This window comes from Tursiops truncatus, chromosome 5 (genome assembly GCF_011762595.2).
Source record: "Tursiops truncatus isolate mTurTru1 chromosome 5, mTurTru1.mat.Y, whole genome shotgun sequence".
Lineage (NCBI taxonomy): Eukaryota > Metazoa > Chordata > Mammalia > Artiodactyla > Delphinidae > Tursiops > Tursiops truncatus.
Window position 1 is genome coordinate 29,686,379 of NC_047038.1, and position 23,702 is coordinate 29,710,080.

The 23,702-nt window shown below is 40.8% G+C and overlaps 1 protein-coding gene and 1 pseudogene across 10 annotated transcripts in view; both read left to right on the forward strand.

Annotated features, from left to right (window-relative positions):
* The window catches only part of ELOVL6 (ELOVL fatty acid elongase 6), a 435,739-nt gene that overhangs the window by 335,594 nt on the left and 76,443 nt on the right, over positions 1 to 23,702 (forward strand). The window lies entirely within an intron of this gene.
* LOC101327402 (small ribosomal subunit protein eS26 pseudogene) lies at positions 15,903 to 16,259 on the forward strand (annotated as a pseudogene).

Here is a 23,702-nt window from a genome sequence, read left to right on the forward strand (position 1 = left end):
ACGCCTGGGACTTTTTACATTTCTTAACTTTTCTAAATAAAAGAGGAATCAGTATTTTTAATAGACAAAAGACTGTGCCTTGGTATTAAATCATGGTTGGAGAAAAAACTATTTCTGTTTCATTGCAAATGAAGTAAAGAATGCTGTTAGGTCAGTGGAGACAGCTAAGCCCTGTAAAGCTGCTTACTTTGCATTAAGAAACTACAAAGTAAGAAACAGCCCATTATTCCATCTCTAGAGTTATTTCAGGAATGGCCCTGGAAAGTTCGGTGGATCCCATTTTAAACAAAGATCTGTTAGTTTTGTTTAAATCTGTAAAATCATCCTTAAATTTTTCAAGTTTGTAATACTTTTCACTTCCTTTTTTACATGAAAGCATAAGATTTAAAAGTTTAATTTCCAAAACATCAAAAAGAAAACTGTCTTCTTTTAAGAAAGAGATTTACATGGAGGATAAAATGTGTCAACAGCTTATAAATCCTAAAGAAGCATTTATTACACTTTATTTCCTTTGTATGGAACCATTCACCCAACCATTCTTCTGGATTTTACATCAACAATTGAGTTCCATCATCAGTTAAACTTCATCCCACTGTCTAATAACTATGTATTAAATTATCCCACTCTCTCTTAAGGTTTAAAGCGTTCAAGAGAGATAGGTAGGTGGTAAATGCTGTCATTCTGTTTCAAAGGTAAATATTTTGTGTAAGAGATTAAGTAAGGTCTTAAATAAGGTCTCAGAAGTGACACCAGCCATCTACTTTGTACAGAATGGTATCATTTCCACAAATGTACCATAATTATAGTTTACTATTATTATTATTAAATATGAAAAGTCTTATGCATGACACCAGGAAATTTTCCTAACATAGATTCCATTTGTAATTTTCTTTGTATCTGTCAGTGTGCCCTGGCCGCCTAAAAGACACAAGCTCATGACATAAAAAAGTGACCAAGGGTGTATCAGAGAAGTTATTCATCAACTACTGTGTCCTCCCTGCTCTCTCACAGGCCAGTGTCTTTATTTATAGAGGGGTCACATAGGTTTGAGAGCCTGTTTTAAGAGATAAAAAACTGTCTTTGCCAATTTGAAAAAGCAAATTTTGGAAGAACCAAGTGTTCATTTTGAAATAAGGTTTCTAGGACAGTGCAGTGAGTGCTTCCCCCTCCTTCATCTAAAAATTTCTGAAATATTTTTAGCCATCTAACACACACACACACACACACACACACACACACACACACACACACTATAGTGACCTAGTTGTCATAATCATCACTAATTCTAAGTTTGCTCTGTGTGTGGACCAGCTGCATCCCTGGGGAGCTTGCTAGAAATGCAGCATCTCAGGCCCCACCCCAGACCCACTGAATCAAAACCTGCATTTTAACAAGATCTCCAGATGTTTCATAGGTTCAAACACATTCAAAATTTGAGAAGCTGGTGTCAGGAATCACTCACTGCCTGGAAGAAAGGCCAAACGTGGCACTATCTGTATTTTCACTGAATTAATTATTTTTCTGTGCTGGAGAGAATCCTGCTCTTTTCTAGACAAGGGAGATCCTGAACCAGGTGGTAGAGAGGAAAGCTTTAGGCAGGTAAAGGTTTTATAACCATAATAATGAGACAATAGCAGCTGTAAAATAATGCCAGGGAAATAACTGATGAGATTCCATTGTGACAGATGAGTTTTTTTCTCAGCAGTTTCCTCTTTGATGGTATCTTCAGTTAAAGATCTGCAAAGAGAAAGGTCCATAACCGGGAATGGGATGATGTAAGATGTGACCTTTCGGTAGTCTCTAAGGACAACTGTTTCTTATTATAACAATCCAAAGAGTATGAAGCTGTAAAAATATTTTTTGGGGGGTGTTGGAGTGCCAAGAACCAAATCAATAAGAGTGCACTATTCAGAATCGAATATTTCTCATGTGAATATTCATTTTACTGTAATCAGTTATTAGATGAACCTCCCTTTTACCCCTAGGATTTCTATACAGTTTAGAATTTAGAGATGTTCATATTTTCAGGTAATGACTTCTTATTGCTGACTGCTACAACTTCTCTAATAAGATTAATATTTATTTGCTGATTACTAAATGCATCCAGCACAAGCCATTAAGTTAATCTTCACAATACTCCTAGGCAGCTAAGGGCTCATTATTTCCTTTTTACTGATGAGGAAACTGAGAAACTAAGAGATTGAGTAATTTGCCAAAAACTGTACAGCTGCTAAGTGGCAGAAGCAAGTATTAAGTCCAGGATCTCTCATTCCAAAGTCTCTCCTCTTAATTATGACACTAGATTGCCTTCTAGACTTCTTTATGGCCCAAGAGCACTGGCTCTTAGGGACGGGAAAGCATTTCAAATCTCATTATTGCTCTAATTAGTAAAACCTTTTGGTAAATAATTACATATAAATCTTCTGACACACCCAAGCACCTGTCTTATCATTCACACCCAAATACTGGTCTCATTGGTGACTCATTACTATAATAATAGTATTAGAAGGCCTCAAAATCTCTTTCATGTGGAACTTATAAGAGGTACAGAAATTCAGCTAAGAATTTTAGTTTTATTTTAAAGATTTATTTTTAAATTATCAATATATATTATTACCAAATAATAAGATTAAAGTATAGGAATGGAAGGATCATACAGTGAATTAGTATCTAAAATCATTTAAATCATGTCAAGAATGTTTTAAGCATTCTGCTTTTTAAATTTTTTAAACATTTTTTAGCTTTTTAAAATACAAATTGGAGGACTTTTGAAAATACTTGCTTAACTTTCCTTATTGTTCAGAAATCATCAGTTTTAGAAATTGGCTATTGACGGGTGACGAGTAAGAGATTTCCTTTTGCCAGACAATATAGTGACATACATTAATATGGAAATTGCCAGTATGTTTGGATATTTATGGAGAATCATCAAAAAGAAATCTAGATCAATCTATATAAGCAAAGAACACAAAATTTATGAGTTTAATTTTTGCTGCCTCTATGTTTAAGTTTGGCAATTCAGGCAATGAGAATGTTGTATGAATTTGAATGCATGCATATTCAGGGTTATTTTGGAAGTGTATGGAATATAATGCAGAAAAGAAGAAACAGTTTCCACTCAGATTTTTACTTTTTAACTACACAATTGTTCACTCGCTTCATTATGTGCTTGGTTTAAAGAAAAAAGTAAGAATTCAACTAAGAATATGATTAGGAAGGTATTAAACTCTCTAAAATCTATAGGGAACCCATTCATTTATCAATTTGGGGATGCTTATAACATGTTTTTTCTGCTTATAACAGGTCTTTTCTAAGTGGAAATTTTTCTATGCAGGCAGGTAAATGTCTAGTCTTAGGAAGATACTTTAACAGGGAAATAGCAGAAGGTGCTCCAGATAGAACTCAAACCCATATCTGTTTTATTCCAGAATCTTTTTCTGTTTCTAGTAGTTGTCTTTTTCTATCTCATCTTTGTCCTGATTTGTGATCACAGACGTGGATAGACTGTTTCACCTCTTTTCTAGAACCAAATCAGAAGCCTTTACTATGGTAAACTGCTCAGCTTGGGAATGGTCTTGGTGACGTCTTTCTCATGAGTGTCTGAGTAGGTGGCTGCCGGCCAGGATTCCCTCTACCTGGATATCCTGTCCATTTGAGTTTCTCACCTTGCAGAGTGGGCGTAGGTAATGAGTAGCTGGGAAACGATCCTTTCTTGATCGGTTTTGTTTTCCCTCTTTGTTCCCTCTTTATGTGGGGGGATGGATTATTTCTCTACCTAGGTCTAAACAGAACTCTTTCCTTCTGAACCTGGTTTGCATTTACTCTATAAATACAAAACATGAAATCAGAGCGTGACATTTTTTGACCTTATCCACAGATTCAGGAGTACCATTAAAGAATAATTGAACTAATGAAGTAATTGGGAGACTTGTATTATATCTTGTGTATAAATAATATAATATAGAATAGGATAATGTAATATATATTTATAGAAAAAATGTGTTGTAAAGATAAATGGAAAACAGCACTGGAGCCTAGTTGGAACCACCCTGCACAGCTTTCTTCTGTCCCTTTCCTGTTCTTCTGTCTGCCTGGTCTGCTGCCCAATCACATCTTTCCCCTCCACCTTGACACCCTCCCCGCCACAACGCAACCAAATTCCTCCTGCAGCTGGCATGAACCCCAGCCTTCTAGGATGAGGATTTTAACACACTCCTGGGAGCTTGTGTTGAAAGTGACAGAGCAAGTTAGACCAAAAGGAGAGAGGCGGCTGCCTGATGACAAGATAAGAAAGGTTTCAACAATTGATGGGTTCTGGCTTCTAAAATTAGCTCTTTTGAAGTGCTGGAATTTCCATCTTTTACCGATGTATTTCTTGGCAGACGTCCTCTTTGTAGTGATTGCAGTTGTTCCATTTGGAATTAGTTCAGTTCTTCAAAGCAAGGAGAATCTGTTTAAAGACTTAGCTGCAAATTGTGTTTTTGTTGGCGATGGTCACTCCTGGGCAACAACCAAGTGGGGTGACACTAACTGCATCCATCCTGGCTCATTATATGTCATTAAGATCCTTTCTGCAGATTAGGAACGGTGGAAGGTTGGAGAGAGCAGTGCCACAGCTGACTCCTGAGGAAGGACCTCTTAAGTCATCTGTACCCTAAGGGGCTCATCACCCCACTGATGGTTAATACTGTTCTCTTGGGGAAAAAAGGGTATTAATATAAAATGTTCATGTTCATCATCAAAAAATTGGAAATGGACTAAGTATGTATGATTTTAAAGCCAGTAAAATATTGTAGGTATATGCTGTAAGCACCGTGCCAAGTTTATTGATTTACGGTGGAAGATTGCCTTTCCAGTATCTGAAATATCCATAACTACTCCCTGTGGCTCTCCACTTCTTGTAAATAATCCATAGGGATTATGGATTGGGCTGGAATCAAAATGCAGGGAACTACATCGTTTTGTGGGTTATTTCACCTGTAATAGAAACTGACATACTGTGTATTAGTATCCAGCAGATCATGGAGAATGCCCCTATAGGACAGAAAAAGTATTTTTTTGCTTTGAAGTTGCTATGTCAGTCTCTTGACAAATTTATTTCAAGACCACTCTTCCTGTGCTATGAAAGTCATTTACCTTATGTTCCTGTTGTTGTTTTCTTGGTGGAAAACTAAATTTTCTAATACAGTGTTGTTCCAACTTTAACGTGCATCCAAATCGCCTCAGGAACCCTGATCAAAGTGAACCTTTTTCAGGAAGCCAGTCTGTAGAAATGTAGATTCTTAATCTTAGATGGCGCTGGGGATGCTGGTTGTCACTGCCCTTTGAGTAGCAAAGCTCTTAGTCCGCCTACGAAATGGCTGAGATTTCTTGGGATGGGTTATTTCTAGACAACCTAGCCCCTTTCTTCTGAACTTGGTTTGAATTTACTCGATAAAGGCAAAATATGAAATCAGAGCGTTAAATTTTTTGACCTTATCCACAGATTCAGGACTGCCATTAAAGAATAATTGAACTAATGAAGTAATTAGTAATTAATATAATATACTGCATAATGTATTCTATTTATAGAAAATATTTTACTGTAAAGATAAATGAAAAACAGCACTGGAGTCTAGTTTGCATGTAAATCTCACTTCTATTTATTTGAGCTGACATTGATGAGATATGCCATGTCTAGCAATGTCAAATGAGGTTGTTAGTTTTGTTTTTTAATGATGTATCCTCATCAGATCCTGGGATTAGGAGTTTGATATTCCTCACACAATACTATGGTCCAGCCTAAAATAACTATTGACTTGCTAGGTACATAGTACAGAGATAGGTTATTAATTAGCTTTTAACTGGTAGATTTAAGGGTCTAGGAACTTGACAAAGGGATAAGCCATTCTGTGTAGGAGGAGGGGAATGTGTATGAAGGAGAATCAGCAAGTCATAATATTGATAATATTTTTTAGAAGATTTAGCATTGGTATAATTAATAACCTTTTCAAAAGATAAAACCGCAATTTAAAGATGAGTTATATTGAAGAATTCGTATGCTGTAGTATTGGTGATAACCGGAAAAAGTGGCTACACAACCAAAAAGCTCCCAGTCAAGTGATATGTAAAGGAATTAGGGACTTCCCTGGCGGTCCGGTGGTTAAGACTTTGCCTTCCAGTGTAGCGGGTGCAGGTTTGATCCCTACTCGGGGAGCTAAGATCCCACATGCCTTGTGGCCAAAAAACCAAACATAAAACAGAAGCAACATTGTAATAAATTCAATAAAGACTTTAAAAATGGTCCACATCAAAAAAAAAAAATCTTCAAACAAAAATAGCAAAGGAATTAACTAGAAGTCAGTAATTATGTCTTTTACCTGTTCATTATGAGTGAGAAAAATGCTGATCTACGTGAAGGAGGAAGGACCAGTTTGATTATAAAGAGAGCAAGTGTTCATTCTTATTGTTGGAGATTTGAACTCCCTGGTTATTAACTCATTTAACTATATGTCCAAAAATTCCTTAGGCAGACCAAATGAGTAGACTGATTACATCAAATGACAGTAATTCCACAGTTTAGACAGGCATAGATGGGAATGTAAGCAATGTTCATAAATTCTAGTTAGAATGGGAGCAAGATTAACCCTGTTAAATCCTGTTTAACAGGTCAGGCAGAGTCCTATAACCCAAGACATTACTAACAGTTAGTGAAGGCAGGATGTCCAGGATGAAGTTCTTGGACTGCAAAGGTCCCAGAAATGAATGACGTTTCTGCAGCTGGAGACGGGCCAGCAGTCAGACATCAGACCACCCACTCATGTGTCTTATGCATTTTCAAGTTCCAGTTCTCGAGGGAAATGGAATGTCAATCACGGCTGCCACATTTGTGGGAAAATTACAGTGGTCCCACCTCATCTGCAGGGGAGAGGTTCCAAGACTCCAAGTAGATGCCTGAAAATGCACGAAGTACCAAACCCTATATATACTATGTTTTTTCTTATACACACATACCTATGATAGAGTTTAATTTCTACATTAGGCACACTAAGAGAGTTACAAGAAAGACTAATAATAAAATAGAACAGTTATAACAATATACTGTAACAGAAGTTATGTGAATGTGGTCTCTCTCTCACAAACATCTTAATGTACCGTGCTCACCCTTGTGGTGATGTGAGACGATAAAATACCTGGCTTGATGAGATGGGGTGAAGTGAATGATATAGGCATTGTGAGGTAGCCCTGGGCTACTACAGTGTTGACCTTCTGTCAGTAGGTCAGGAGGAGGAGTGTCTGCCCCGGGTGACCCTGGACCCTGGAGCCATGACCTTGATGTTGGATGTCAGGGGCGAATCAAGTGGATGCTGGGGATTCAGAGCAGGGTGGACCAGGATGGCACTGAAATGCCGTCACACGAACCAGAATGGTGCACACAACCTAAAACTTCTGAATTGTCTAGTTCTGGAATTTTCTACATAATATTTTTGTGAAAAACCATATTTTGACCACAGTTAACTGAAACCGCGTAATGTGAACCCGCAGATAAGGGGAGACTGCTGTATTCTCACAGTGTGCGTGACAGAGGACTTTGTTAAAAAGAAAAAACAAAAAAACACAGACATTTTTACCAGGAGTATAAAGTAAGGAATGCAGTTAATACTCTTAAAACATACACGTGGGCATCAGAAGCATTTTGATTTTTGAAGTCTAGTTCCAATGCTGTTAAACACAGGCCTGGGAAATAGTAAGAAGAGGGTAACTCAACAGTGAAGCATGTGACAAGTTCCAGCACCATCTGCTACAATTTACTTTGGTCTTCTGAGCTCCAAGCCCATTTCCTCATCTGTAAACTGATATGATAACATCAATATGATAAGGTGGGAGCACATTTCACTCAGTGATAAGTTTTTTTAAAAAAAATACAAGCATGCAAGAAATTTGCAGGAAGTAGTTAAACTAACAGTCTAAACTATTTGCATACAACAACTTACCCTTTCTCTGGGGATGAAATACTTCCCAGGTAAGTGAGCTCTGTAATACTATGTCACAACCCACTGAGAAGTGCATTCCCGACTTGCCATAGCAGAAATAGTAATTCCGGGGATATGATAACTTATTTTGTGATTTAAAAGTTTTTTAAAATAAAGCTGTCAGTATGGGAATGATAATACCTCTTTATAGAATTCAAGCAGGAAGTATCCTTTTGAACCTGAGAAATTATTTCTATTTCTATTAGAGAGAAGAGATACTCGTTCCAGAATCAGTCATTTTGTGATATCTGTATGACCAAAGAGGCATCCCACCGATGAGGAGAGAGGAAAGTGCTTCTCTAATCTTATCAAGTTTCCATTTTGGTTGTCTGCCAACTCCACTGGACTATGGAACACAAAGGGCATTGGCATTTGACAAAAGCTGGAAAGAGACCATAGTACCACCAGTAGTAAGTGGACAGACACGGGCGGGTGACAATCGTGGCTTACAGGGCACTTTCCCAGCGTTGCCACTGTTGCTGGTAGTTGAACCCCTGTAAAAAATGTGGGCCAATTTGCGGGCATGTTGCTAGTTCAGAAGTGGACAAAAGGAAGACGATCAGACAGCGCAAGGCCAGCTTATGGAAATGCTGGGAAGTGTAACTACTACAGCCGGACTATGCTATCTAAATATATGCTAGTCATTCTGTTTCAATGTGTAGTCTCCCACACCAGCTGAATCTCTCATATTTGTAAAGATTTTTGCCTGAAATTCCAAAGCATCACAAGGTTCTTTTAGACCAATAAAACCTGAGTTAATACTATACTAGTAGAATTCAAATACTTCTGTAAGGATCGGAGTGGTTCTCCAGGTAAGGGCCAGTCCCCTCCACGTGGGTCCTTATCAGTCATCTGTAGCTTCTTCGGATCTTCCACTCCCTCCACCGCCCTCCTTCTGATCATCTGATAGACTCTCTTCTGAGTAGGTGGTCCCAGGGACACGCTGTTTCTGTTGTATTCTTCAGGTGCCTTGTGAGTATCCTTCATATGTGCTGGGGCTGAATATCAGAGTTACCTGGGCAGCTTTTTCAAAATACCGATGTCCCTTACGCCAGACAAATCAGATTCTCTAGGAGGCGGTTCTCAAATACTGTGTTTTTTAAAGCTCTCTAGGTGATTCTAATAGGCCCCCAGGGCTTAGAACCATGCAGCTTTCAAGAAATAAAAATGAGGGAATACCCTGGCGGTCCAGTGGTTAAGACTCCACACTCCCAACACAAGGTACACAGGTTCAATCCCTGGTCAGGGAACTAAAAGATCCCGCGTGCCCCGCGGTGCAGCCAAATAAAACAAAATTATTTAAAAAAATGGTTTTTGAAGGAAGAATTAAAAATGAGAACTGTCGGTCATTCATTCATGCCTCATGGTGAATCAGTTCCCATGGACTGAGTTTTTTCAGAACCAAGAGGTATGAGAATGAGCGAATGAGAAATTTCAAGAGCGGTGGTGAGCTGTAAAAAAAGCAAACATCTTAACAGTCTGTAAATTTTGGGATAACAGAACTTATTTAAGTCAATATTTTGTTCAGTCTAAATTGTAAGCTCTTCAACTGGTTGAAAACCACTTGCAGAAAGAGAGCCTAAGGCTTTGCCTTCTTCTTGGGGCCAAGAGCAGGATATTGCTGTTATACACTCTCTATAAGTTTTTGTTAAATGTCCCTTTACCTGCTATTGTTAAGCTCATAATAAAAGAGGTTACCTAAGAAACATGAGAAAAACAAGTCACTCTGGAAGAGTTTACTGTGGTATTTTTTTGGTCGTCCAAGAGGTGATCTTTGTGCACAGTATTATTCGTGGTTTTTTAAACCTTAGGTACTTCTTGAAGACTTTAAGATATTCATTAAAAATATTACCCTTGGTTGCAATTAACAAGTAGTCACTGAAGGTACTTGGGCAATATGAGCATGCTCGGTATCATTCAGACATTGCTAAGACTTTGAGTATCTGTTGATAACCTTAAGAATTCACACACACAAAAATATTGTCTCTTGGTTGCAAGTAAAAGGTGCTCAGAATTGAAGGCAAAAGATGATCGAAAAAAACTTAAAAAGAACTAGACCCTCAGAGTCAACATTTGTTCTCTTTAGCAGAGTAAGTGGTGGAGATTGGTTGGGAGTTGATACTTGAGTGCACAAAAACTTAGAAGTAGGGAATGGGAAGCAGCTGATCATTGTAACTGCAGAAAGTACAGTACAGGCTTCCTCTGGCTTTATCTTCCTGTGGAAAGGAAAAGGGGGCGGGGCGGGGGAAACCCAACTTCTCCACCTTTCTGTGAAATGCAAAATCAAGTTTAGGGCTTATAGAAACATGCTAGCCCTATCCCCAAAGTGGCATGGGGAATTAAGGACGTGGGGAAAGCACTCACTGAGTGAAAGAGCGAGTGAGTCAGCTCCATCTATGGCCGCCAGGGACTAGGGGAGTCACGGATAATTACCACATGCTAGGAGTATAGGGATACCAAGCAAATGGGGGTGTCGGAAACATCCTGAACCAACCCCCAAGGGTGCTTAACATGACGGGGCCGGTTATGTAAGGTATTCTGTCACAGAAGGGAAGGGACAGGACAAAGCCCTATCAAACACTTAGGTATGACAGAACAGTTTGTAACCAATTGGTAACTCCTGAGATTCTTTGCTATGAAAATTCAGCCACAGTAGAGATTGTTGCAGTTATGTTAGAGACTGTTACCTGCCGAATGACAGGTTTAGCCGAAGGTGACTAGGGAAGGGGGCCAGACTTAAAGAAGCTGAAAAAAATCTTAAACAAACAAAGTTCATTTCCACTTAAAAATCCTAAGTTAAAACACTCCGTTAATAGAAAGAGTTGGGTCAACTGTATAGCCATTCTCTTCTTTGCTTCCAAATCACTTCCAAAAAGAGACAAAAGAGTAGACATATAAAAGGTCCAGATGCATCAGTGCAAAAGGAAAAATTTTATGTGCATCGTTGTTTTCTAAAAACGTATCTGTGAGCCGCACCGTCCCGCCCCCCACCCCCCCAAAAATCATGTTTAACAGGCAAAAAATACTTTGGAAAGAAGACAGATTTAAATAAGGGAAAATGTTACCCAAGGTCACCATGATTATCTATAGGTGTCTGCCCATCTCTGAAAAGTAAAATATTGACAGCCCAGAGCCCCAAGGGAATAAAAATGTATATTCAGTTCTCATTCAAATGAAAATGCATTAGGCTCAGGTCCAGAGAACAGTCTTGAATTTGATTTTTTTTTTTAAGCTTCCTAAATTTAACGAGCTGAAATTCTTGAAACCAGGCTTTCATAAAAACAAAAAGGTTTTTTCATTTTGTTGTTTATTTTCTTAATTTAAAAAATACACACTGTGCCTCCCTGGTGGCGCAGTGGTTGAGCGTCCACCTGCCGATGCAGGGTACACGGGTTCGTGCCCCGGTCCGTGAAGATCCCACATGCCGCGGAGCAGCTGGGCCTGTGAGCCATGGCCGCTGAGCCTGCGCGTCCGGAGCCTGTGCGCCACAACGGGAGAGGCCACAACAGTGAGAGGCCCGCGTAACGCAAAAAAACAAAAAAAACCCACACAAAAAGAAGTCCCATAATCTCACTTTTTTCCCTTAAAATTTACAAGTTAAGGTTTCCCTACCCTCTCACCTTGAGAGATAATGCTTTTTTCTAGAATACTAGAGATATGTATCTATATCAGTATCTATAATTAATGATTTAACTTGATGCAAACCTTCATTAAAAAGATGGAAACTTGCATCCTTGGTTTAGATAATCTATTGATATTATTCTGTTTTTAGCTTTATCTGCTTAATCTGTGATAGTTTCTGGATTACAAGGCAGCTGTTTAAGTGTAGTTGATTGAAGACAGATGGTTGGGATCAGGTGCCTCGAGGCAGTGTAAAGGACTGAAGAGTAGTGTAGGACTCCCTCCTTATCTCAAACCTTCTGCCCCCCCCCCCCCCCCCCCCCCGCCTGGTCCTACCCACGCAATGACCGTTTCTCAGCCGCTTACAGGAGCTAAACTCCAGTTTTCAGACTTTCCAGTATGCATTTCCTTCTCCCTGGAACGTCCTTCCATTCTTCTCAAAGGCCAGCTCTTCCTCATTTTTATGATCCCAACTGATGTACCAGCTCTACTGAGATATTCTCATTCTCCATCTAGAAGAGCTTCCCGCCCCCAAACATTGTCTCTCCCAGTATTCTGTTGTTTTCTTTCAATTCACACCATAGTGGGTTATTTTTGTTTATCTGTGGATTAGCATCCGTCTCTCCCCAATTCAACAGAACAAACTCTGTGAGGCTCGTGGTGGTGCCCATCTTTTTCAGTACTGTGCACCCAGCACTTCACACAGGGGCTGGTAGATAATAGGTGTCCAATAAGTATTTGTGGAATTAATGAGCTGTATATATCATTGACACAAATCCACAAACATGTAACTAGCTTGCTCTGCAACCATGTGGCTGTAAAGAAAGAGAAGGCTGCTCTTTGATTGCTTTTTATTAGTCATGTTTTACCAAGTTGAAAGTTACTAGTAAATTTCTGGTAGTGGCTTTGTCAGTAGTAAATTACAGAGCATGCTGTGTTACTAAAATGGGTTACCACTCTTGAGAAACCCAAGCAACAAGGGATAAGAATCTCTCCGTGCATTTCTATAATGACTTGGCAGAAGCTGTGGGATGGAGGAAAGAATTGGACTCGCTCTAATCATAGGTCTGCTATTTTTTAGTCATTTATTAGTAACTTCTTTTCTTAAGAGCCTTGAAGAGCCTCCATTTTCTTACCTGTAAAAGGCAATCGTTTTGTCTCATAGGAACAAAGTAGATGATACGTGACATACAGTTAAAACCTGCCATAATATATAAATGAATCTGCATGGTCTTGTTATTTTGAAATTAATGAAATGGGGAACACATGCAGCTGGCTGCCTGGGAATTCCAGGCATCTGTGAGCCCATTGCCAACAGTTGTTTCCACAAATTTGTTATTGTCTCAGAGTGGGTTGCCCAGGAATCTATGTCATGTTAGTTAAAGTGTTTTGTGAATTGCAAAGTGCCAAATAAATTTATGGTGTCATTACTATTATTATTATTATATGGTTAAAAATAGATCCTATTAATAAATAAGAGAAATCTATTCATAGTGACTATCAGCTTTTGCCTTTTAAATTTAGATAGACTTACTAGAGTCATACGCTTAACTGACATGGATATAAGAAGATCTCCAGTAACGTCAAAATATCTTCTAAAACCTTGGAAGATGCTAATGCTTCGTAGCATAACCGAGCAGGACCCTATAGGGCCTTCCTGGGACAGATCCTGCCCCGATACCCTCTGCTTCGGCTCCTCTCTGAAGTGCCTAGATAATAGTATCTGATACACACTTCCTGAGTTGTTTTACAGACGCTAAAACCACCACCAAGTGAAAGGAATTAACTACTTGATGACCGTGAGCACGTAGCCCCTAAACCTACTGGCGCCTAAGGATTGATGTTGTTAACCCTTGTGACACCGCCCTGTTACCTCACCAGCAACCAATCAGAGAACTGCAAGAGCAGCTGATCGCTTAACCTGGGACCCTCCTCCCTCACCTTGCCTTTAAAAGGGCTTTGCTGAAACCCACGGGGAGCTCAGGCTTTTCGAGCGCTGGCTTCCCTGGGCTCCTCGTCTGGCACCGTACCGTAAACGCTGCACTTTCCTTCACGACAACCCAGTGCCAGTACATTGTTTTTACTGCAGACAAGCAAGTGGACCCGAGTTTGGTTCAGTAACAATAGTGGAAGTGTCCTCCTCACCAGGTAGTAGAAGGTGAGTTTGTTTGCTCCATTTCGGATTGACTTGGCCCTCTGCTTTCCAACTTCCCCCCAAAGAAATTAGTCACGATGGTGAACTTCTTAAGAAGAAGTGGCTATAAAGTGCAAAATCAGTAAAAGCAACCAGCCAGTAAACCAGGTTTATACTCGGCCAAGGTAGATTTAATCCAGGCTCAGAGTCAAGGAATCACTGAATTCTAGTGCTGGAAGGAACTAAAATTTACTTATATTAACCCCAAAGTTCTCTTGATTTCCAGTCTTCTAAGGAAAAAAAAAAGAAATTAGTTTTATTATATTTCTTGACTATATTTAAAGCCAGACCATAAAATTTCCAAAGGTACTATTTTCCCTGCCAAACTTTGACCTGTGTGCTTTTTACCGCGGGGCCCTTGGCCTTCCAGCCAAGAAGGAAGAAAGGGTGTAATTCTGCATTTATGTGAGTTCCACAGCTCTTTAAATGACAATCCCGGAAGACTGGATGTTTCTCTGATAAGGTGTTCTTTTCAGACCTCTGTTTCTTCTCCCTTCCCAACTTTCCTTTACCATCCCCTCCCAGCTTATCTCTGTGCTCTCTATTAGGGTATAGGTAGGCAGGGTGTGGTCGTTATTTAGCTGCTAATTTTGTTAATTTAGCCTCAAACGGCAGTTTTACAAATGAACTAACATTTGAGAAACTGAAACACAAAGGTGATAAACTCAGAAAAGTACAGTTTACCTTTAGTCAGCTAGTCAGAGGATAAAAGAATGCTATTCAGAGAGTAGAGTTTGGTGTGGTTATTGGGTGAAGCTGGTGTAATTAGAGGTAGCTGGCAGATCCTGCAGAATTAGTTACTCTGGGTAAATAAGGAAATATTCACAGGACCTCCCTGGTGGTCCAGTGTTTAATACCCTGTGCTTCCACTGCAAGGGTCACAGGTTTGATTCCTGGTCTCCCTGGTGTCCAAGGTCGGGGAACTAAGATCCCGCGTGCCAAGCTGCAAACTGATGCGTAAGACTGCATCTCCAGTCTTTCATTCAGTTTGAGGAAGTAATGATTGCTCTTAATTTAAGTGAGTGTATCTGTCAGTCAGTGGCATACGTAATCAGTCCTAGCTTTGTTTATGGCAGGACTAACTTTCCTTATTACTGCTTATGAAGCCACATAAGTCAGATTGGGCCTTGAACCCACCGTCTTTTCATTGAGATCACACACCTGATCTCAAGACTTAATGAAGCTTAGGTTCTTTATGTCTCCTTGTGGAAAGAACTCAGTGAGGGACAGAGTGATAGGTAAGAAGTGTTTATTTAGAGAGATACGCATTCCAGAATGGCCCTGGGAGAAACACATTTCACAGACAGAGTGTGGGCCATCTCAGAAGGTGAGGGGCCTCGAACTATGGGCTGGTTAATTTGATGGCTAATGAATGGGAGGATTATTCCAACCATTTTAGGGAAGAGGTGGAGATTTCCAGGAATTGGGCCACCGCCCACTTTTTGACATTTTATGGTCAAACTTGGAGCTGTCATGGTGCCTGTGGGTGTGTCCTTTAGCATGCTAATGTATTATGAGTGTATAGTGAGGTTCAAGGTCTACTGGAAGTTGAATCTTGGACATAATCGGTTCTAACCAGTTTATGTCGTATCCTCAGTGGCTATGTCGTTCTTTTAAAGGTTGTGCCCGGCTTCCTTCCTCCTATTTCACTTGCACATTCCTAATGTCTTCAATAAGGCACTCAGTATAAAGCAAACATTTTATTAAAGACAAACCTATTGTTGTGGGAATTCTACCCAGAGCTATCAGCACAGCCTTTAACTTTACAATCGATTGAACCTATATATGAAACTCAAGGTATTATAGCTATGTGTCTATTCCTAATGCAGGATTCCTAGCTCCAGAGGAAACATCTGAGGGCATTCGTGACCTGTCAAAAAGTGAAATGGGAATTTGAGATACTTATATAGAAAATTGAGACCAAAATAACACTTGGAATTTCAAATATCTAGAATCCTATGAGACAATATGTTGAGCTAAATTTTCTGAATGGGTACATCTCAGTCTGTGAACGTGCAGTCTCCGTGATCAGTGCTTTAAGAAACCCACTATAGCCTCTTTCGCCTCGCTTCCAAGATGACCGAGAAAAGAAGGAATAATGGTCGTGTCAAAAAGGGCCGCGGCCACGTGCAGCCTGTTCGCTGTACTAACTGTGCCCGATGCGTGCCCAAGGATAAGACCATTAAGAAGTCCGTCATTCGTAACATCCTGGAGGCCGCGGCCGTCAGGGACATTTCCGAAGCGAGTGTTTTCGACGCCTATGTGCTTCCCAAGCTGTATGTGAAACTGCATTATTGCGTCAGTTGTGCCATTCACAGCAAGGTAGCCAGGAATCGTTCTCGGGAAGCCCCGAAGGACCGAACACCTCCACCCCGATTTAGACCTGCCGGTGCTGCCCCACGACCTCCACCAAAGCCCATGTAAGGAGCTAAGTCCTTAAAGACTAAAATACTGTTCCCTGGAAAGACAATAACGTGGAAATTATACTTTAAACAAAAAAAACCCACTATAAATATCTTTCATATGAACCCAGATTTAATCATACGTATTGTCATTAATCAATATATATTGATTAATATCCTAGCCCCATATCCAAGTTTAGAAGAAAAATTCATTTTTCAACTAGGCTTACTGAGTTACGTCTAATTGAAGTTCTTCTTGTGGTATTAATGAAGGTAGAGGTTAATTCTTTGAAAACCTCACTCCAAATTATGGTCAGCTTTCTCTCTTCCTGGTTCCTTTGATAATTCTAAACAGATCTAATATGTTGACCTTTTGCTCATCTTTGAGGATCTTCTCGAAAGATTAAATTGTCTCTGGTGCCTGGTGGGGATCAGACCTGTGCTGAGGATAGGAGGATTACTTTAGGGTTCTTCCAGGTGACCTTGACTGAGGTGAATTACAAGAAGAGGAGGGAGAGGAAGGGAAGGGGCAGGAAGAGAAGAGAGTGCTCTGCTGCGGTCCCTCCACTGGTTGGCTTCTTTTCCAATAAAGCCTTTATCTGCTGCTGAGTTTATCCATTTTTAACTTTTTAATGTTTAGTGCCTTCCCTTATTCCCTGGGCTACTACCCTGCTACCCTAAACTGTGCTTATACTGAGGTTCATTACATGTGTTTCCGACTCCTCAGATTTGCTAATTCGGTTACAATTCTTGGCCTCCATGATGTTGACCTTGGCTTTGGAGTGAGGCCAATTTGATCCCAGAACACCACTGCTTACTAGTCATGCAACCTTGGGCAAGTTAGTTGTTTCACCTGGCTGAGCTTCCTCACCTGTCGGTAGGGGTGGTGCACACACCTAGTGTATCTGGTGTGAATATTGAAGGAGAGATCTGCGTCAAGTTTTTCGCACAGTGCCTGAAGAGTCCTAAGTAACCTGGACTCTGGTCAAGTTCAAACGTCTCATTTGTTTGGCATCCTCAGATTATTTTCAGTGACTTCCTTGATAACCTTAAGGTGATTATCTCATTTTCACCCAGTTGTATATCCACATAATAAAGGAGTGTCCTGGGTTCTATTTTCCTGGTCTATGCATGAGTACAAAAAAAAAAGGGAAGACCTTACATGTTTAGCCTGGAATTCAAGGCCCTGCTCAGTTCTGTCCCCAAACTTCCTCTACTGCCTTATTTCCCACATCACTGTTACCGAACGCAGGGTTGTGTGCCCGATGCACGGTAAGGCCAAACGAACCCAAACGTTGCAGTTTGGAAAAGAGAAAGGTTTGTTGCAGGGCCAAGCAAGGAGAACAGGTGGCTTGTGCTCAAAATTCTGAATTCCCTGATGTTTTGGGGAGAAGAGTTTTTACAGGCAAAATTTGAGGGGTGGGATGCAGGGTATGTGACTTTCTAATAATTGGCTGATGGCGAGGTAATGGGGGTGGGCTAGGCGTCTTGTGCTCGGCCTGAAGTTACTGTCTTCCACCTGAGGTGAGGCCTTCGTTCCTGCAGAAGAACTCAAAGATATTGTTACGTATATCCCTTGAGGTAGGACCAGTATCCTGCTTTAATTGTTGCACTGTAGTTTCTTCATTGTTCCTCCTTTTTTCTACATTCCGTATTTCCCTGACCGGTAGCCATTTGCTCTGCCCTTTGGAACTTAGGGAAGGCCTAGGAGGCTGAAGCCTTTATCCTGCAAATAAGAAATGGGGGACCTGGAAAGGCTTTTGTGCCCCAGGAGGGCCCCATGGGGTCCTGCTTGGTTTCATCATCACTTTCACATGTCGAACACATTTACCAAACTGGAATAATTCTCACTCTCCGGATAAACTCTAGCCCATGTTTCACACTGTTCCTTCATTCTGGAATGTCACATTCCTAGTCTCCCCTGTTCCCTATCCTGCCGTGGTGTTAAGTCCTACCAGAAGCCATGTTCTCTTACAGCCTTGTAATCCCTCCATCAGCACAATTCTTAGCACAGTTCTTTTTATGACTTGATTATGACTGACCGTGTTCTTTCATGTGTGATAGTCACTACTAGTTAGTAGACTCTGAGGGCAGGAAGGGGTGTAATGCTTCTATTCCCCACTGTGCTTAAAATGGGGTTTTGCAATTGGTAGATCTCAGCGATGGAGTCCTGAAGGAAGGAATATATTGTGGGGATCAGAAGCAGATACCAATTGTGCAGTCAAATATATTCTAATTGTTTCAAATATTTTATTTTCATATATTTCTATTCAATATATAAGAGGCCTTCCCTGCCCACCATAGCTGATGGAGTCCTGTCACTCCTGGCCCCCTTGCTGTGCTTTAATTTTGCACCTGAAAACATATCGCTATGACTGTAGATACGCTATAGAGCCTCCAGTTAGTTTCTGTCTGCCTCTGGAATGTAGGCTTCATGAGCTCAAGGCCTTCATCTTTTTTGACACTTAGAATCTTTAGCAAGAACTCAGTATTTCTTGAACAAGTGAATGGATAACTGAAATAATCATAGGCTTTACTCTGCTAAAGTATGGATAGTATCAGTTCTAAGTTTCTAAAAGTATAAAAACAGGCTTCCTAATAACTTGTTTTGGAGGTTTAGACGTTAAGTTTTCGGAGTAATTCTAAGAAATGGAAGCCGTGCCAGGAATGCTGTTTGGAGGCGTTCAACGTGGTCCTGAGTTTGACACACCATCGTAGGCTATCATGCAATACAGCCTCTAACAAAAATAGGCCGTCTTGAACCCCTGGTAGTAGAACTACTTGCTTTTATACCAAGAAGGTTGGGAAAAGCACCAAAATCTGTATGTGATATGTGCTGAGAAGTTCATGCTGTGAGACCTAAAGTTCTTAGGAGGTTACCTAAAGTGAAAAAACATGTCAGCAGGGCCTGTGGTGGGTCCATGTGTGCTAAATGGGTCTGTGACAGGATCAAGCTCACTTTCCTTAATGAAAGTCCTGGTCAAAGTGTGAAAGGTACAAGCGCAGAGTCAGAAAGCTTAAAAAAAAAAACCCTAAAAGACTTGTTCTATTTAAAAAAAAAAAAAAGAAAGTAACTATGCTAAATAACTATAAGAGGAGGTTTCAAAAGTGTAGTCAGAGCCCAGAAACATTTTAATTTAATTTGGTGAGTTTAACTCTTTCTTATCTTAATTTTCTTCTTTCAATACCAACAGTATATTGGGAAATAGCTGCTTCTCTTCAGCATAGGACTTTGCTCCCCAGGCAGACGTTGGAGCTAAGTCAATGGTTAAACAAAATAACAGGTCAGAGGATGAGGAGGTGATGCTGCCACACCTTTTCTTCCCGTCCCCGCTTTCATCTCAGACTCCTGTGATTCTCTAAGCCCCATCTTCCTAAAGCATCTCACCCCACCTCCTTTCCTTGCTGTTTGCCCAAGTGCGATATCACCCAGTGCTTTGCATACAAATTCAATTCCTGTTCACATCTGAAAGAGTGTAACATTTGTAAGGAAATGGACATGCTTTTGCTATGCTTTCAAAGTAGGATGAGGCTGTCCTTGAGGTTTGAGGTTTATCTGTACAGCACCTGGCACCCAGGGGACCTCAGTAAATATTTGAAGAAATGAATGAACCATGTACAGGGGAGGCAGCCCAAAGGCCACTTCAGGTCACAATGGAACACTCTTTATCAGCACTTATCTGACTTGATTGCCTGGTGACACTCGACCCTCTCTTTGCTTTGACCTTTTTTCCATGACACTCCTTGGTTTTCCTCTTACCTTTTGGTTGTCTCTTCTTATTCTTTCCTGCTTGTTTTTCACCTCCCCCTTAAGTGGTGATACCTCCCTCCCAGTTAGGTTCTACTCTGATCCTCAGAATATTCCCCCTGGATGACCTCATCCAGGTTCCTGACTTCAGCCATCACCATGCAAATGTGTATGACTTCCCAGCCCAACGTTTCTAAGTCCCACGCCCTATGTGTCTCTTTCTTTCTCTTTTTTAAAAAATTTATTTATTTATTTATTGTTGGTTGTGTTGGGTCTTTGTTGCTGCGCCTTTGTTGCTGCACGCGGGCTTTCTCTAGTTGCGGGGGCTATTCTTCGTTGTGGTGCACGGGCCTCTCATTGTGGTGGCTTCTCTTGTTGCAGAGCACGGGCTCTAGGCACACAGGCTTCAGTAGTTGTGGCTCGTGGGCTCAGTAGTTGTGGCTCACGGGCTCCAGAGCTCAGGCTCAGTAGTTGTGGTGCACAGGCTCAGTTGCTCCGTGGCATGTGGGATCTTCCCGGACCGGGGCTCGAACCCGTGTCCCCTGCACTGACAGATGGATTCTCAACGACTGCACCACCAGGGAAGCCCCTATGTGTCTCTTTCAATCTCTACCAGTAAGTCACACATTCTCATTAACTATTAACTAAATACTAGAATACCACTTCTTTACTCCCCACCCACAAAGCTAACACCAGCTACCGGGTCAGACAAACCAGAAACCTTAGAACCACCACCTACTCTCCCTTTTGCCTTTCTCCCCACATTAAATTAGTTGCTAAGACCTGTCTGTTCTACCTTCTCTGCTGAATTCATTTCAATTCACGTAGGGAATGATTACTCTGATGGGCTACCATCTTCCAAATAGCGTTCGCCTATCCATCTTCACCAGTCCTGGCTTCTCCTCATGACGAGAATTGCAGTTACCTGGCATCTCTGCCCATCAGCTTACATTCCCCCAGGTGTCCTCCATGTGACCATGGCTGGGCGGGCTTTCTAAAAATCTTATCTAACTCTGCCCCTCCTGCTTCAACCCTCAGTGGCCCCCTGTGCCTTCAGAATCAAAAGTTCAAACTAGTCGCATGTAGGTAGAAAAGTCATTCAGGATACTACCTCCTAATCCTCCAACCTCATTCCCTACTCCTCTGGTGCCCTGGTCAGTCCAAACTCCTTGTTCAGTTTCCAACATGCCCCACTGAATGCTTGTCCCCGCCGTGCTTCCTGCCCGAGCACTTTTTCTCCTGTTCTTTAGCTGTTCTGCTCTTTGAAAACTGGCTCGTTCTGCAAGAGAGTTTAGTTTCACTTCTGCCCTCCTTTTTTATGCCTTCTTCTGTCCTCTTCACATCCCTCTGAATGTTTGGAAGGCATTGTAAAATTGTTTCCTTGTCTCTCTCACTAGACTGAGCAGTCTGAGATATGTGTCTCTGGCATCTAGAACAGCATAGACCAGTGTTTTTCAAAGTGGGACCCGCAGGCCTTCCTGTGTCAGAATCATTTAGCCATTGTCAACACTCATGTTCTTAGGCCCTCCCCTCCCCCATAGGACCTAGAAAATCAGAATTTCTGGGTGTTTTTAAAGACTCCCCAGGTAATTTTTATGAGTATACATATTCAACCAATATATTTAAGTAAACAAATCAGCTGGAGCCTTTGAGCTTATTTTTGAATTCACATACACTGCATAACTTGGATTTGTTGCTGATACTTCTATCAATGCTCCTTCTGTTTATAGACGACCATTTAATTTCCTAGAGAAAATTTGCCTCCATGTCGTAAAATGAACTGGGGATTTGGAAGTCCTGTGGCCAATTCTAAACACTTTAATAAACAATTTGAACAGTTCAAATTAAATAATCCACACAACTAGATGTAAGCAGCCCTGATGCCTCTTCTTGTTCTTTCGGTGAGCACTTGGCCTCACGTCTCTGGAACTCAGTTTTTCTCTGTGCAAATTCAAATCACTGGGCGTAACTCCAGATGGCTTACAGGAATTTGAAAATCACTGTGGCAGATATTTGATGTGTTTCATCATTTTCAGTTCAATGTCCAAGGTGTAGCCCCTACACATAATATACAATTATTGCTCAGGAGTCTTCCTCAACTATAGAAGATTATTTATATACGAAGACAGTAAAAAACAGTGCAGCCGGAACTTCTATATATGAGTGGGAGTGAGAAGTCTCTAGTGATCTTTAAACTCACCAACTATCCCCTTGAATAGAAATATGTACTTACCGATGTTTATATGCATTTAAGTGCCAATATAAGTACACACTCGTGCACAAATGTAACTTTGCTCTCTTTGATATCCTGCAAGGATTTATATTCGTGTGCATATAAACTAGCCTGAAAATCCTGGAGCCTGCCAGACAGGTTCCACCTTTGAATAAGGATAGCTGTTGTGAACTTTAGCCCACATGTTTGCTTAAAGAGAACTGTCCAGTCCCTGGTGGCCAGTGCTTTTGTCCAGTTTGTGCAGTGCTTATTATTGTGTAACTTTAATTTGCCCAAAATTGTCCACAAAGCATTTTATCCTTTTGTTTTTCTGGACAGTTATTCCCTTGGACCAGTGTGTTGCTCCTGCTTTAGCACTCGGGGCTCAGTCATTTTTAATACTTGACCAATCAAGCTCAACTAAGTGAGAGTAATTGTGGCCAAAATGCCTAGGCAGGATGTAGAGAGTTCTGGGGTTTTGTTTTCCTGTCTTCCTGCTGTTTTTTGGTAACAACACAATAGATCAGGTAGCCTAGCATCTTTTATAGAAGGAGCCTCTACACATGTCACTATACAAACATTTACATTTTAGAGGTAATGGCTTGCTTGTTGCCACCCACATTATTAAATCGCTGCAGCATGCCATGTATTTCAGTAGCAAAGAACTTCGTACGTTGTATTCAGAGAAGTTTGAATAGAAATTCAGAATATTCATTAAGAGTATGTTGCGAACTAACAGAAAAATTAACAAATAGAACCTTAATTAAGTATGGAGATTTCCTTGTTTCATTCAACAGAAGTCCGGAGCATGCAATCTAGAGTTGATGAAGCAGCCCAGTGATGCCATCTGGAAACCAAGCTCATTTCATCTTTCTGTGCCTCTGGCTTTCTCTCTCATGGCTATAAGATGGCTGCCACCAGGCATCCAGTCTGTGACAAGGCAGGAAAGAGATGTGCAAAGGAGCAAAACTCCAAAGGGTGTGTCAGCTAAATCAAGCAAGCTTCCCCAGAAGTCCCATCTGGCCACTTCAGCTTATGCATCATTGCCAGAACTCTATCACATGACTACCCCTAGACCAATTGCTGGAAGGGAGCCAGGGAGAAGGGCATTGTGATTGGCAGTTCAGTCATACCGCCATCCTCAGACAGCTTCCCTAAGGATCCAATCCATTGAAACTAGGGTTCCAACCGAAGGACATCTGTGGAGCACATCGCTTACTATAATGTTTGCCCTGGTGTTGATCCATCTCTTGAGAGACTCAGGGACTTTCCAGGCGATGACTCTGGGTACCTTCCTCTCATGTGGCGAGAAGTGAAAGCAATCCAGTCTAGATGTGCCTCATCTGAGAAAATATATACAATACAATAACAAGATTCGATCTTTACAAGTAATCATGAAATTTCTCTTCAGTAGGGACGCTCCCCAAACTTTCTCAAAATACACTTTAGTTTAAAACAATTTATACACAATTTTCTGGGAGTAAATCTGTTGTATAGAGCAAGATAAACCTGT